The 15,043-nt window shown below is 41.9% G+C and overlaps 1 protein-coding gene across 2 annotated transcripts in view; it reads right to left on the bottom strand.

Moving 5' to 3' along the window:
• The window catches only part of LOC119242982 (coiled-coil domain-containing protein 102B-like), a 130,427-nt gene that overhangs the window by 104,377 nt on the left and 11,007 nt on the right, over positions 1-15,043 (bottom strand). Inside the window, exon 1 of one of the 2 annotated variants that reach the window (XR_005124592.2) lies at positions 5,926-6,056. The exons of the other annotated variant lie outside the window; for it this stretch is intronic. The gene's annotated coding sequence lies outside the window, so the exon portion shown is untranslated. Of the gene's footprint in view, positions 1-5,925; positions 6,057-15,043 lie in introns of those variants that run through there. 2 annotated transcript variants of the gene reach the window in all.

A 15,043-nucleotide genomic window follows, 5' to 3' on the forward strand; every position in this document is an offset into this window, starting at 1 on the left:
TTGTTGTGCTGTTTACACACAAAGGAATATTACTTAGCTATTAAAAAGGTGAAACTCTTGCCATTTCTGATTATAGATAGAACTGCAGCAGATTAAACAAAATGAAATAAGGAGAAAGTCTAAGACCAGAAAATTTCACTCATAAGTAAGATGCAGAGAAACAAAACAAAGGAATAGGGAAGCTAAATCAAAACCAAGTCCTAGAAATCAGACTGTAGAATTGAGGCAACGAGAGGGGGAGGGATGGTATGGGGGCCAGGGTGGGGAGATAAGAAAGGGAGGGCCTATGGGTGCTTTGGTGGTGGGTATGGTGTGGTGCATATGTCCAAGGAGCTGTGAATCTATTCCTGTAAATCATACAGTGCTGTAAACTAATGTTACTTCAATAAAAATTGTTTAAAAATAGTAAAATGCTAGAATATTAGTTATTAAACTAATTACTAAAATTATTTTTACTGTACTACTTTTTCATATCATGTAAGAAACAAAAAATGAAATTATAAACCAAAGTTACAATACTAATTTTTATAATTGCCTATGTTTACATTACTGAGACCTTTATTTCTTAAAAATTTCCATTATGACTAAGAAAACAGTATACTCAGAACCAAACTGTAAAATCAACTTTCAATTTTAAGGAGTCTGAATTATTGGCATGTGAAAAATTAAATTAACTGATAATTAAATTAACCCATCATTCCTAAATAAGATAGGGTATAAAGTAAACTCAGAATCATTGAAAGGTTTGCTAAGCAGTTGAAATAAGCTTTTCACGTACATTGCTTGTTCATTCGGAAAAAAAAATGATTGTGTATATGATTGCTATTGTGATGAATTTTCTGTAGATCTCTGGATGCTATACTGGATTAATATTTACTTAGCCAGGAGTTCCTAAAACAAGAGCCCTGTTCTTAACCAAACAACCTATTTGTGAATATGGAAACTATTCAATGTCCTACTGAGGAGACAGAACACTAAAGCAATATCCAAAACTATCTAAAATGCGAATTCTTGGTGCTTTTCAAAGTAAACCCTCAACCAGTGCTGAAATGTGGCGACCTTTACATTATTACAATTTGTCGGTTATGGCTAGAGCTCACACACTGCCTTTGTGTAGACTGAAATAGTTCTTGCCCAGCAGACCTAGAGCAGAAGAGCAGAGCCCAGGACAGCAGCAAATCAGCACATCCCGATTTTCAGGCTTGCTGTTCCCGGGTCTTGGTGTCCTGTAGAAACACCAGCACGGCTGCAGGCCTGTGAGTCATCCCTCCACCACAGGGACATTCTCTGCTCTGCTTTCCTAGTGACATGTTTTGATAACGATTCATCATATATTCATCACATATTAAACCATCAGGGGAATCCTCAGTGCAACTGCCTTTACTAGTGTCTTGAGAACAGCTTCAATAAAGAATAGTCTATAAAAACATATATACTGCTTGCAGATTCATATAAATTATTATGGATCAAAGTGTCTAGGTTCTTTATAGTTTGGATTGCCCTAACAATCCAGACCTAGGAAGCTTCTGAGAGAGAAATAAAAGGACAAATAAAAAACACACACCAAACAATATTGGTATAGGAGGCAATGCAACTAATCCAGATTTTCAGGATTATGTTGTGATTATAGTAACAAATTTTGTCATAAAAATATTAAAGACAGGGTAGAATTGGTGATTCCAGATACGTGGTACACACACACATTTGGTCACTTTAAATAGCCAGATTATGTTCCATATAATCCACCATCACTTGGTCTAAACACAGGACCCAAGAAAATACTATCAAGTTGTTGCAAACTCATTTTCTGAAGCACTTAGAAGCTGTTCTTGAAAATTTTAAATCAAACTAAGACAATGAAATAGACCCACTAACTTCCAGATATTTTAAACATGGAGATCAAGTCTAAGTCAAAATACCAACTTAAATCTTGCACTGTTTTTAATGCTTAACAGAATCGGGTCTCCTGGTGTTTCCACCTCAGTGAAGGGGGCTGAAGCTTTGAAGACCGCAGGAGGCCACCGGCAGGGGCTTCCATAAAAGCCACTTGTTCCTTGGTAAAAATAATGCAAAGGCAGTCTGTTGGAAAACCAATGCTTTTGTAAAGTGGAAAACTCAGCAGAAGGGTAAAATTGTACTATTTCAGATAGAAAACTCTTGACACAGCCTTTCCCTTCATTTCACCAAAATTGAAGTTTTTAGTCTTATGAGACACTGAAGGGTGAAATTAAGGCCATATGAGCTTTACCACTCCTGCTGTGAGGAATTTCTAAGAAAGAGCCTCTGTGAGGCCACATTTTCTGCTCAAATTATTAAGACTTCTCCAATCTAATAAAATCGGCTTTGCATCTTCAGCATTCTTCATGGGGGTGGAAATTCATAACTTTATAAGTGCAAGTCTTTAGTTGTGATGATTTGAAACATGTAACACGTGGAGCTCAGGTTCCTAATCTTCAGCTATCTGCATTATTGTCCCCATTAGCACCCCGTTTGGCCACGTTACCATGACCCCGGCCCACCCCCTTGTCATCTCTCCACCACCTCTTACTATTGAGCATGGACATCGAGATTCAGCATTTCAATTACTGTCAAGCCCCACCATAATCCACTTCCTCTCTATCCATAATCCACCTGCCCAGAAAAGCATAAGCCTTACTTGTGGCAGAAAAGCATGCCTGCCTCAACACACTTCTAGTCTTGCTCCATCTTATTGTGATCAAAGGGGTGACTGTCCGATTGTAGCCAGCACATCCACCACGGTCAGACAACTTGAATGACCACTGCCATCCTGCCCCAGAATTCCAGACTACCTCTCTACTCATCAGCATGAAAAAGCTCAAGTTTTTAATTAAAAAAAATTATTCCACTATCCAAGGCATTATTTGCCCTCATTTTTAAATTCATAAATATCTTTAAATAGAAGCTTATTGTAGTTTTTCATTTCTTCACCTTCTACTCCAGTTGATTTCTATTCCATTTCAATCTAGTTCTTTCTCTCCTCCCTCTCTGAAAAGCTCTTGGTGAGATCACCAACTTCTGTGACATAAATGCAAAAGTTTCCTTTTATCCCCATGTTTTCTCTCAGCAGCACTAATGGAGGTGACCAGCATCTTTTCTGGAATTGGCATTTTACATGATTATCACCTTGTTTTTTCCACTTTTGAGGTTCCCAAGAAGCTCCCTCTTCCAGCTCTCCCTTCTGACTGCACCTCACACATTCTATCTCCAGAGCCCGTGACAGTGGTTCCCCCGCCGCACCCCATGTCAACTCTAAGCATTTTCAGACTCTGTGAACTGGGTTGTCACCTCAGCAATGGGGCCAACATTTTGAGCCCATGATTCTAATGCAGAGAGCACACCGATATGTAGGCCCAAAAGATATCCATCCCTTAGTAACTGAAATGTTTCAGCCTTGCTCTTCACTAAACTCAAGGACACTCACTTGAACCAAATTATTTCACTGGAAACTCATGAATTTCCTGTAAGGTAGTCATTGATTATCACTACCAACGAGAAAACTGAAACTTGGATCAGAGACTCAGGGTTACAATTAGCAGGTAGAAAAGTCAACGTAAATGGAGTCCCAAGTCTGCATTCTCAACCACAACCAAACTGCCCACTTATTGTCTGCAGTGCAAATGTTCAGTATGAACCAAATCGATCACACCTGGCAGATCTGATACATGCTTTGCCTAATCCCTCTGAAAGGCCCACTGCACGCCCTGTCCTCAGGACATGCCTCGAGCATTCAATTACCTGCAATGATAGAAAACACCTCATCTCCAGCAGCTTTTGAAAACCACCAGAGTATTTGCTGTCTTGGTCACTATTTTATCCCCAGAGGCAGAGGAGATACTTGGTACTGACTTGCAAAAAAAATCTAGTTAGCTAACTGATGGGCTACGGGTATTGACACCAATGTGTCATCACGTGTAACTATTGCAATTGATGAACTTCTTGTCAGCGTTATTTCTGAGAACTATCAGATCACTGTTCAGGCTGGGAAATCTCTACCTTCTGTGATACCATGTACTGGATAAAACAGACCAGTTACATGAGGACAGGAAATGGGGGAGGAAAAACTATGCTGCTTCAGCACCTAAACTCTGTTGGGCAGGAATTGTTTTTATCACAGTTATTGTTGCACCTGGCAGTGTGCACTGGCCTTAGACGTGTTCACAAGATGTTTTCTGACTATGTAAATAACTGAATTAAACAATTATATATATTGTGTTCCTTAATGCTCATAGTATTTTTATGAGAAATTGTAACTAGGAAGCTGGCATTTAATGAGGTTTAAAAATCGATCCAGATTCTGCAATCAGTGTTGATCTGAGTCTCAAGTCAACGCCTTTCCTGCACCTTGCTGTTAACCACGACACCTGCTAACTCCAGATTTCAATATTCCAGGGAGTAGAACAACTCACATTTCCAACAATCTCTGACCTTTGACTGATTAATTGCATGAAATTTGTATAAACCATTGGAAGAATGCTGTTGGACCTGTGGGGATCTTAACAGGCTAAAATTTAGTGTTTTCCTGATGCATTAATATTGACTTAAGGACCATAATTTATAATTAAGGAATAAGTGTCCGTACTATACTTTTATAAAGAAATACACTCCATGAGGAATGAGTAAAAATTAAACCTGAATACACCGTGGAAGGAAAATCATTTTAAAAGTAAAATGCGCCCTAATATAAGAATGTAAAAACGAGGACAATAATTGGTAGGTAAGTTTTTGAACTAGTCTGATCCCTTCCAGTAATGAATTAATAAGCTGGTGTTATATCATCAGCTTTTTGTAAAGATATTCATAATGAAGCTTGAAAATAATAAAAGTCATTTGTGGAAATGATGGCAATCATAGTCATTATGGAAATATTGAAGTAATGCCTTTGGTGTTCACGGCTTTTAATGTATGAAATAATATGCAGACATTTACTAACTTTAAATCAATTGAGCAATTATGTCTATTGTAGTTGTTCTAAAATAATTATATTCTATTTAAGTCCTTCCCCTTTTAAATTAGTTTTAAAAATCATTAGTAGATAGCAAGAGCAAGCCAAAGAAATTATAATAGAAAGCTTAAAGTCTTTTTTGCCACAATTTATGTTTCATAAATAATTATGGTATTTGCATCATAATCTAATTTATCACTGCTGGTCCAAAGACATACAGATATTTTAATAGGAGACAATTATTAACGCAAAATTGTATCTATTGGAACCATATTTGATTAATCAGGTTAACATTTTTAAAATATATTTATATTTGATTAGTTACCTTTCCAGGTTGTACTTTGAAACTTTTCCAGGCCTTACATTTTCAAAATTAATCTGCTGTATTACAAGTATTATAATGTCCAGTATTTAAGATTATAAAACATTTCTGCACTACTTTTCTCACCAAATGTTAAAAAGCCATAATATCCATCTTGACTTTCTAATTTTCATCCAATTTAAATAAAATTTGATAATGTATTATTCCTGTCACAGGAAACAATTTATAAGTGTAATATTGATCAGAATATTCTGTCCTGAATGACTTGTCGCTGAAAAGTAATGAATTAGTAGGTTCGTGTTGTATCATTAGCTTTTTGTGTAGATAATACACTACAAAAATAACTGAATTATCAGACCTGACTCTAAGGGTGTGGACTTGCAACTAATCCTTCCTCAGGGGCTTGGTGCTGGGAGGACAATCATTGGGAAGTTTTTGGATGAGCCTGATCCCTTTGAGAAACCTGTGCAAACTTCCTTCCACCCTTTAGAAACCAACTCCTAACACAACATAAATGCAACATTAATGCTGACGCACAGTAGGTGCTCTGGCTACTCCACAGACACAGCAGACATTACAGAAGAGAGGAGGCTCGTGGCCCAGAATAGCCTGAGTAGAAATTGAACAAGGGAACGCTTACCTGGTGCTCCAGCGTCTGACTTCGTCCCCCAGCGGCGGATGTGACAGGATAGAAAAGGCACCCAGAGTGAGAACAGGTGTCTAGAGCAAGCTCACTTCAAAAGAGGACTGGCAGGAGGAGGAAAATGGAGACTGGCTTCATGAAGTCCTTTTAACTGCCACCCACACCTCATCACCAAAGCTACTTGCAGCTGTTCTGATGGGCGTGCCGGTAAGTGTCTTGTTAGAATCAGAACAAATGGAGACCAGTCTTGAAAATTGGCCGAGAAGATAGTACCAGTGAGTCCTAGATGCAAAGCTGAATTTATCTTATTCCGCAAGACTAGCCTGTCCTGGCTGGTTTCTTGTGGATGCTTCTGGAAATCATCAACAAAACTGTTTTCCGAAACAGATACGCGTTAACCACTGGCCAATTCTCTAACATTTAAGGAAACTCTAATACTATAAGCAACTACTGTGGAGAATAAACAGTCACTGCTCCTGGCTCAGAGGCCGGTGGGCAGCAGGGGCTGGGAGCACAGAGCAGGGTGGGGTGGGGGTGGGTGCAGAGCCTGCTGGCAGACCCTGGAGGAGTCCGGCCAGACCCCAGAGGAGCCCGGCAGACCCTGGAGGAGATCAAGGGCTTTGTATGCAAGTCTGCAAGTTCGCAGGGAGTCAACCTATTCTATTCAAAAGGGAGGTGAGAGCAGCTCATTGCCTGGATTCTGGGACAGATAAGAAGTAGGGGCCCTCGTAGGTAAACCTCTTGAAGAATCTAAAGGCAAAGGTGAGTTCTAGCTGGTTGTAGGGTAAGGTAAAAAATCAGGCTTTTCTGCCCTCCCGCCATCAGGATAGATGGTGGATCCTTGCTGTCCTGAATGCATGCCTGATGGCGGGCACCTGGAGTAGGGTGTGGGCAGATGTAGATAGGATTCACCTGGGCTAAGACTGTGCTTTTAAGGGTGGCGTCATGGGTTCGCCAGCAGCAGCAGCAGAAGCCGAAAGAGAAGCCGAGAAGCAGCAGAACGAACACCAGAGAACCCAGATAGAGTGAAGATTAGCTGGGGGGGTGGGAGGCCTCCCAGCCCCCCAGCCAGCACCCCTGCCTGCCATCTGTCTGGTGAACCCCAATAAAAGACCTGCAAAAACCCACTGAGGAATCTGACTCCTTTACCCGGTCTGCATGGGATCAGAAAACCTGCACCGTGTCTAGTTCTGCCCCTACACTGGTCTAGAACGCCGTCCAGCTCCCTCAAAAACTTGCCCTTCCTGCACACATGCCTGTGTTGGGTCTACTTAGGACTAATGAGTCTTTTCAGTCTTAAACAGGCTCAGGAGTTTGATGAGGATCTAACTTTCAGTTTGGTTTTGAAATCTTTTATTATAAAAACGTGGACTCTTCATACGCGGTTGCATCTCCTCCAATGGGAAGGGCATTTGCAGTCAGTGGCCCTTCATTTAGGGAACTCACCTGATGGACCAGGGCCCCTGGAGCAGCCTGGGGGCCGAGGCAAGGAGATGCTGCCCTTGACAAAGGCAGGGGAGGTTGAGGATGCTGCAGAGGTGTCCCCTGGGGGGCTGCCAGGGACCCACACCCTGGCTGCATATCAGAGGGCAGCGTGAATTTCAAGGGGAATTTTAAAAAGGCACCAACCACACCAGCTGGTCATGCTGTTTAATCAGACTCCGGATGAGCTGGGAGTAGTGCCTCCTAATCTCTCCACGTGGTTTTAATATGGAGCTAATATCAAGAACCAGTGGGTTAAAATAAGTTGCCTTCTGGGCTGCGGTTCACACAGGCTGAGATGATTCCATAACATAGATCACAGCAGTATCCAGACCCTATCCTCTGGGAGAGGCTTTGTTCCACCCCTTTTCTCCAGGCCTCCTTTTTGGGGTGCCTTGGCTTAGGGGGTGTTTCCTGGCATGTGTTCTCAAGCCAGGGCGGCAGTGTCCCCTGGGAACTTGTGAAAATGCACACACTCGGGCTCCAGACCTTTCCATGAGCCAGCGGGGTGGGGGCAGGTGAGCTGCATTTTAACAAGCCGTCTGGCTTCTTCAAGCCACTGGAGAGCCGGCTGAGCGCAGTGTGCAGACAGCTCAGCTCAGTGGAGGGGCTCCGGACTGTCATTTAATTCTTCGCTGCCGCCAGATCCTGACGCTGAGGCCCCCAGGCAGCTGCAGGACTAGCCAGTCCAGGCTTCCACGTGGGGCCCACCGATAAGCGCCAGCTGGTTTGCCTCTGCCTGGCCTAGGAGATGTTCTTTCCAGTTTGAAAGCTTTGGCTGCAGCACATTTGAACATTGCACTTTTATGATTCTCCAACCAAACAGGGTAAAAATTGGTAGGAACTGATAAGTGTAGGAGGGCAGGCTTCAGGATAAAGTGGAAATGCTCAAGTATCTGCCAGCAGATTTCACCCGATGCTGTGTCTGTCCCAAGCCCAGCGTGAGACAGGAGCACAGGGACTCGGGGGTGGGGGCTGCTTTCTGTACATGTACTTCGCAGTGCGCTGTTTCATTAGGGATATAAAAAATATACAATTACAGTGCAACATAGGAATAAATAAGATGCAGCCCAAGTATCTTGGGAGTTAAATAAATTGTGAAATGATTCCCTAAACTTTAATTAAAACAAGACAGAATGGAGAGAAAAGAGAAAGAAAATCATGTGTTCTTTTTAATTTAACAAATTAAATTCCTTTTGGAGGGGTTTTTTTGTATTAGAATTATTGGGGTACAGAGAAAAAAATCTCCCACCCCTCTTGGTTCTCAGGATGGACTGTTAATCAAAACAGCATTAGAGAGGGTAGCAAATTAATTGCTTAAGAAGCAAGGGGGAGCAACAATGATTATGCAGGACCCATCACAGGTTAGGGAGAAAGGGGTATAAGCTCAGTGTTGAGGGGGTCCAAGGTGCCTCAGAGAAGGGAGGGGTAACTTCTTTGTACATGATGAGGAGGGAAAAATGACTCCTTCACTCTCAGAGTACAGATGAGATTCTCAGATGGAGGGGGTGTGTTTTAGAAATAAACCTACAATAGGGTAGCCCCCCCCCCAACTACATTTTTGTGTGTCCTAAGGAGGAAGCAGAGATTGCTTCTTCAAGTAGGAGAAAAGGCCAGATACTTAGGATGTGGTGATTCCTTCTTAAATTAGAGTGAAGAACTCAGGCCAGGGCAGAAGCTCCTTCTCGACCTTAAGGGATTTTTCTTAAATTGTTTGCTTTTCTTTGAACAGTACCTGAAGAGGACCTGGTGGTTTTTAATGTTTAATAATACAGCTCCGCAGCAGACAGCAGCCTTCAGATTCTTGACAAAATTCGATTTAAATTTTGAAATACTCATAGCATCTTGGTTACGGTGACCTTGTTAAAAATGCAAGAATATGTGCAAAAATTCACCACAACAAATAGCGAAATTATTCTCTCACAGATCTTAAAACCACAGATCTGAACAAGCTATAATACCTCAATATCATTTTTATTGGAGAAACTGTGTAATTACCTCACCTGCACACCCACAAACACTAAGAATTGTCATAACTCAGGACTTAAATAAGAAAAAATGTCCTTTGGCACTAAATTTGCAACCAAGTTCAACTTCATATGGTGTATCTCTAGAAGACTAAAAGGACTTTCGGGAGAACACAGTTCTATATATTGAATTTCTTCAAATCCCAGTGTAACCGCTGCTGTAACCAAGATGAATACTTTTTCTAGAAATTGAAATATTACTTCTGAATTTCCGTTCTCTTTACAATTAATTGCTGCATTATACCTGGTAGGATTTATGAGGAAGTCAATGTTTTCAAAGCAGTGAGGGTAAAAATAGTTGAGAAAGCTGTATTGATCTTTTGGGTGGTGACATGGAGGACTAGATTTCTATTAATAAATGAATAAATGATGAAATAAGCCTTTTGATCCCTCTTCTACTATGTGTATTCCTTTCAAATATGCATATTTATGCTGCATAATCTAGTTTCATTGTCACTCTAAATACGCTAAATGTTGGTAACTAGTAATTATTTAGCATTATGGGGCCTCCCTCGTGGCGCAGGCAGTTGAGCACACACTGTGAAGTTGTCCGCAGCCTCCACAGTGCGGGTTCCATCCCATCTGGCTGGTGAGAATCCCACATGGCGCGGCAGACCTCTTCTGTCTCACCCGCTGCTCCCCTCAGCAGTGCATTTCGGTCAGTCTGCCTGTTCTGTTCCCCGCTCTGTCTCTGGTGACTCCTCTCACATCTGGCCTGTACCCTGGCTCTTGTATATATAAACAAATCTTTAAAAAAAAAATTAAGGCCTCCCCGGTGGTGCAAGGGGTTAAGCACCACACTATGAAGCAATCCGCAGACTCTGCAGCACGAATTTGATCCCCAGCTGGCCAGGGAGCAACCCACATGGCTTGGCAGACCTCGTCTGTCTCACCGCTGCTCCCCTCAGCAGTGTACTTCTGTCAGTCTGCCTGTTCTGCTCCCCACTCTGTCTCTGGTGACTCCTCTCACCCCCCACACCTCTGGCCTGTACCCCAGCTCTTGTATGCATAAATAAATCTTCAAAAAAAAGTTTAAAAATAATTATTTAGCATTATGCCATTTATAAGTATCATGGATTATATCTCTCCAAATAGATATGATCAAACTATGAATACATCAAGGAATCATTTTCTTCAACACAGATATGACAGAGAAAATGTAGCACCAACCACAACTGTGTGTGTGTAGAGGGGCTACACCTTTCCCTATATTATTTTATACAGAATACATACCTGAAAGCTAAAAGCTAAGTACCACTTGTCTATCCTAATAACAAACCACCTTGAAGATGAATTCTAGTTTTGCTTGAAATAATATTTTTTAATTTAGTTAAACTATATATTAAAAATTGCCTCTTATGAAGATATATTTGCTACTAATATTGGGGGTTCTTTTGATTGCCATTTAATGGGAACAAGTCACATTTTTAATTCATGAAAAAGAAAATCTCCTGACATAAACAATGAAAAACCCCAGGCCTGTCTTAATCCAGGTCATGCTGAAGCCCTAGGTTCATTCAGCCCCTAGTAAGGTTCCTCCTTCTCTACATTTCTGCTGGTCCTGTGGAGCTCTGAGTGAGCAGAGATGGTAACATACCCTTTACAACTCCAATATTCCCTTACAGCTCCCTATTTTCTTAGATTCAGTTTTCACACACAAGAGAATTTGTCCTGAAATTGTAAGCATCATACATTTAATTACCTCTGGTCTGGTTGATTACATGCCCATGCCAGTAGATGCCCAGAAAACTTAAGTTTTCTGATGAGCTAAACATGAATCACCTACTTCGCCAGGAGGTAGAGGAGGTGCCAATGTTAACCACAGGAAAGAACCTGAAATTTGGGGTTGGATTTGATCCTACAGGGAAATCAACTTATGAGAGAGGTTTGAATAGAAAGTAAATAAAGTGATGTTAGGAACCCCAAAACATTGTGTATTAACTCCCCAAAGTTGTTTAGTTTAAAGGTCTTGTATGTATAGGTTTTATACTTTCTGACCTCAGATAACAAAATCTTTAATCTTATTAAAAAAAAAACCAAAAACCCTAGGGACTTTCTAAAAGTCTTTTATCACCTTGGATTTATCAATATTTAACTTGTGATACTGCCACGCTTATCTTGTGTATATGTGAATCTGCATGTCCATGTGTATAAAGAAAAGGGAACTGTACTGTGTGTATTTCTCTAATGCACATATGGCAATTAAAATGCTGGAAATATTCTTATATAATGTTTCACTCTGTCCATTTTCCACTTGAAGGTGAGATCTGTTTTCTGGTTGCATCCCAGTAAAAATAAATCTGCTTTTCTATGATGATAATGTAGATTTGAGGAACTAAAAAGAGGTAAAGCTACAGAGGAAAATGAAACGTAACCATTTTAGGTAAATAAGTCGCCAACAAGTATTTTGCAGAGGATGCTAATGGAAAGTTTCCAAAATAACAATTTGACCTGGGCTTGATAATTAAAGACACTAAGCTGTATCATTAGCATACATCAAGAATAATTTGAACTGATGGATAAAGTCCCTGAACAAGACACTAAGGTACTTTAATTTTAGCAAATAAAGTTGGACAGGGAAGAACAACAGAATCATGTCAGGAGAAAAGGTCAGAACCTGACAATTCCCACAGCGACACCAGCTGAGCCCAGCACCAGCTCCCTCAGGAGGAGCAGCTGGGAGCTTCATGAAGAGACTCCAGAATCTCTTCTTCGTGTTTACCCGCCATTTCCACAATGCCCGCCCTTGGGCTGAGCAAGCCGCCTTCCCAGCTCCCCAGTCATCAAATCCTGGGAATTCCACCACTTCCAGGGCCCTATGAGGGAGTCAACTCAGACAGACATCTCAGAAGCTCAATTTTCTTCCAAAAACCCCTCTCCCAAAGCACCTGCTCTCCCTCTACCCTGAGGCCCTTAAAATGATCTCAGAAAATGACATGGTTTTCAAGGAGCTCTTTTTCTCAAAGAGGTGCCAACTGTACCAGAAGCAAAGAAGCACAGACACGCCCCAGGGGAGGTGAAACAATATCCCTCAGTCTGCAGCCCTGGTTCCAAAAAATAAAAATAAAATAAGCATATTCAAATCCCAGTCTGATTGCATCATCCTTGCTTTTGACTGATTGGGAATGAAGAGGAAACTTCCAGGCTGTCTGTGGGCCCGTGAGATCAGCACCTCCTCCGTCCTGTCCAGGCTCACCCCTAGGAGTCACACCTGCCATCTCTCCAGCCTCAGAGGCTCCGGGCAGGATGCAGGCTCCATGTGACCCCAGGAGGACCCTGTCCTGGTCTTGTGTCGCTCTTCTCCAGACAGCCCTTTCTGTCCATCCTCTGCGCTCACTCAGTGCCCCAGAGCCCCAGGAGGAAGCAAGGGCATGAGTCAGCTAACATACAGTGTTAACAGTGTGACCGTCAGACACTCAGTTGTTGATGCGCTTAGTCTCCACCTGACTGGCGGCTGCCTGAGGTCAGCTCCTACTCTACGGCCTGCCCTGCCTGCCCACACCGCGTATACCTGAGACAAAGAGTAGCCTGGCTCGCAGCCTTTTGTGCCAGCTTCCTGCCAGTGCTTCCTCTTGCAATGCTAAACATCTACTTTTTCTTGAGTCCCTTGTTCTTACAGCTCCAGATAAGACTGAGATGCTGGACGAGGCATGTGCTCAAGCAAGGCCTGGCTGCAGGGCTGGTTTTCCTGGGCAGGGAGGCAAGTGCACAGCGACTCCCTGTCCCCTGGCTGGTAGCCAAGCAGAGGCCACACAGCGGCATCCGGAGCTCCCACCTTCCCCATCACCTCCCACAGGCAACTCCGCCTGCACCGAGGCCTGTTCTGGGGTTGACCACTGTTTTACTCCAGCTCACCCAGTGGGTATCTGCTCCCCATCCCTCCAAGTCATCCAAGCCCCAGTATCGCTTCCCTTTCTGTTATTGACCTATTTTTCTGATCTCACAACCAAACTCTTAGCGACACACTATTCAGTAAACTTTCATTGAATCAATCAAGACAAGTGAAAGACTCGCTTACTACCTGACTTGAAATTTCTCCTTCTCCTAATCGATGAGATGAAATAACCTGCATCTTTAAAAATGCCACGTGTTATTCTTTGGTTCCTTGTAAGTAACATCCACAGGCCACAGGAACTAAGTGGGCAGACAGGCCACAGCCTTTGAGAGCGCGTGCTGTGCACAGCACCCAACAACCAGGCAGTGCTTTACCTCGTTCTGAAAAAATCCAATTTTGCAACTATGAAAACTAACTGAAATCATTTTTCTTAAATACATCATGTGGTGATAAGCAAAAAGTGGATAAGAGCAATCGAGTCAGAGGGAAGAATCAAAGGGCATTCATTCCTCATACGCCACAGCCTGGGACTCACTCAAACCCAAAGACATGAAAATACAGTGCCTCTCCGAACAGAAGGCTACTTTGGGCTTTAAAAATTTGTAAATCCACATTTTCATTCTGATTTGCCTATATTATATATAGAGCCAAAGGCCACGGTACTAATTATGAGATGTTCATGAGTATAAATAAAACACCGGCTACCTCCCCAAAACTGTGCCAAATAAACAGTTTCTTTGGGAGAAACTGAATTAATTCTATCTGGCTTAAGGTAGGATAATTAATTTTAACTAGCTTAAGGTGAAATTATTCTGGCATTCCAGACTCAGCCAGCTAATTATTTCTCCATATGCTCCTGCTCCCCACACCTGCCTCACCTTGGCAAGGAGGGCCTCGCGTGCTCTGCCCTCTGGTTGGCAAGGACGTGCCACTAGGAGCGCCACCAAACTAGAGGCCGGAAAACACGCCTCATTTGTGATATTGATTTAAATGTACAGATAATGTGCACGAAACATCCTTGATAATCTATCATTTGTAATTACCTTTAACAAACGATACCCTAAATATAAAGGATTCCTCAGGAAACACACACTAGACGTGTACACGCTTCAGTAACACCAAATCAGAAAGAACCTAAAGTCATTTGCAGTTATCACAAAGGCGATCATCATGGGCTGTGGCAACCTGGGTCAACTTGTGGTCTTCCAAATTTTAGTCCACCTAAAAAATCCACTGGCTACTTGTTTTAGAAGCTCTGCATCCCTAGTTTTCAAATTCTATGTCTACTTGCTCAGAATTTTTATTTTCAGACGGTCACCCACCTGACTGAGTTCACATATCATCCCACGTTAAGAAACATTGCTCTACAAGAGGAACATCTAATGTTTTTTTAAATTCCTTCCCTTTACCATGTTCATTTTGTCCAATGTACATGGAACAATATGATTTCAGCATAATAGAAAAGGAGCTGAATGTGAAATATGAATGTGAGTTGTAATTATTCTTTCTTCATTGGCTTCCTATTCACTTTGCATTAAAATAGAACCACCTTCACACAAGAGGGGGAGGGACCATGATATGGAAAATTAAATCAAAGTTGGTTTAAAAAGCAAAGAGGATTCTTGTTAGTTACTGATGTATTTATGCTTCCGCTCTTCTGTTTTCCTAAAATTTGGAGAGAATTAGAAAGACTGCCAAATGCTGTGGGTATTTAAATGCCATTAAATTAAGCATAATAAAATGATAGGAAAACAGAAAGCGATGGCCAGTA

This window comes from Talpa occidentalis, unplaced genomic scaffold (genome assembly GCF_014898055.3).
Source record: "Talpa occidentalis isolate TD23 unplaced genomic scaffold, MPIMG_talOcc4v2.1 talOcc4.13, whole genome shotgun sequence".
NCBI lineage: Eukaryota > Metazoa > Chordata > Mammalia > Eulipotyphla > Talpidae > Talpa > Talpa occidentalis.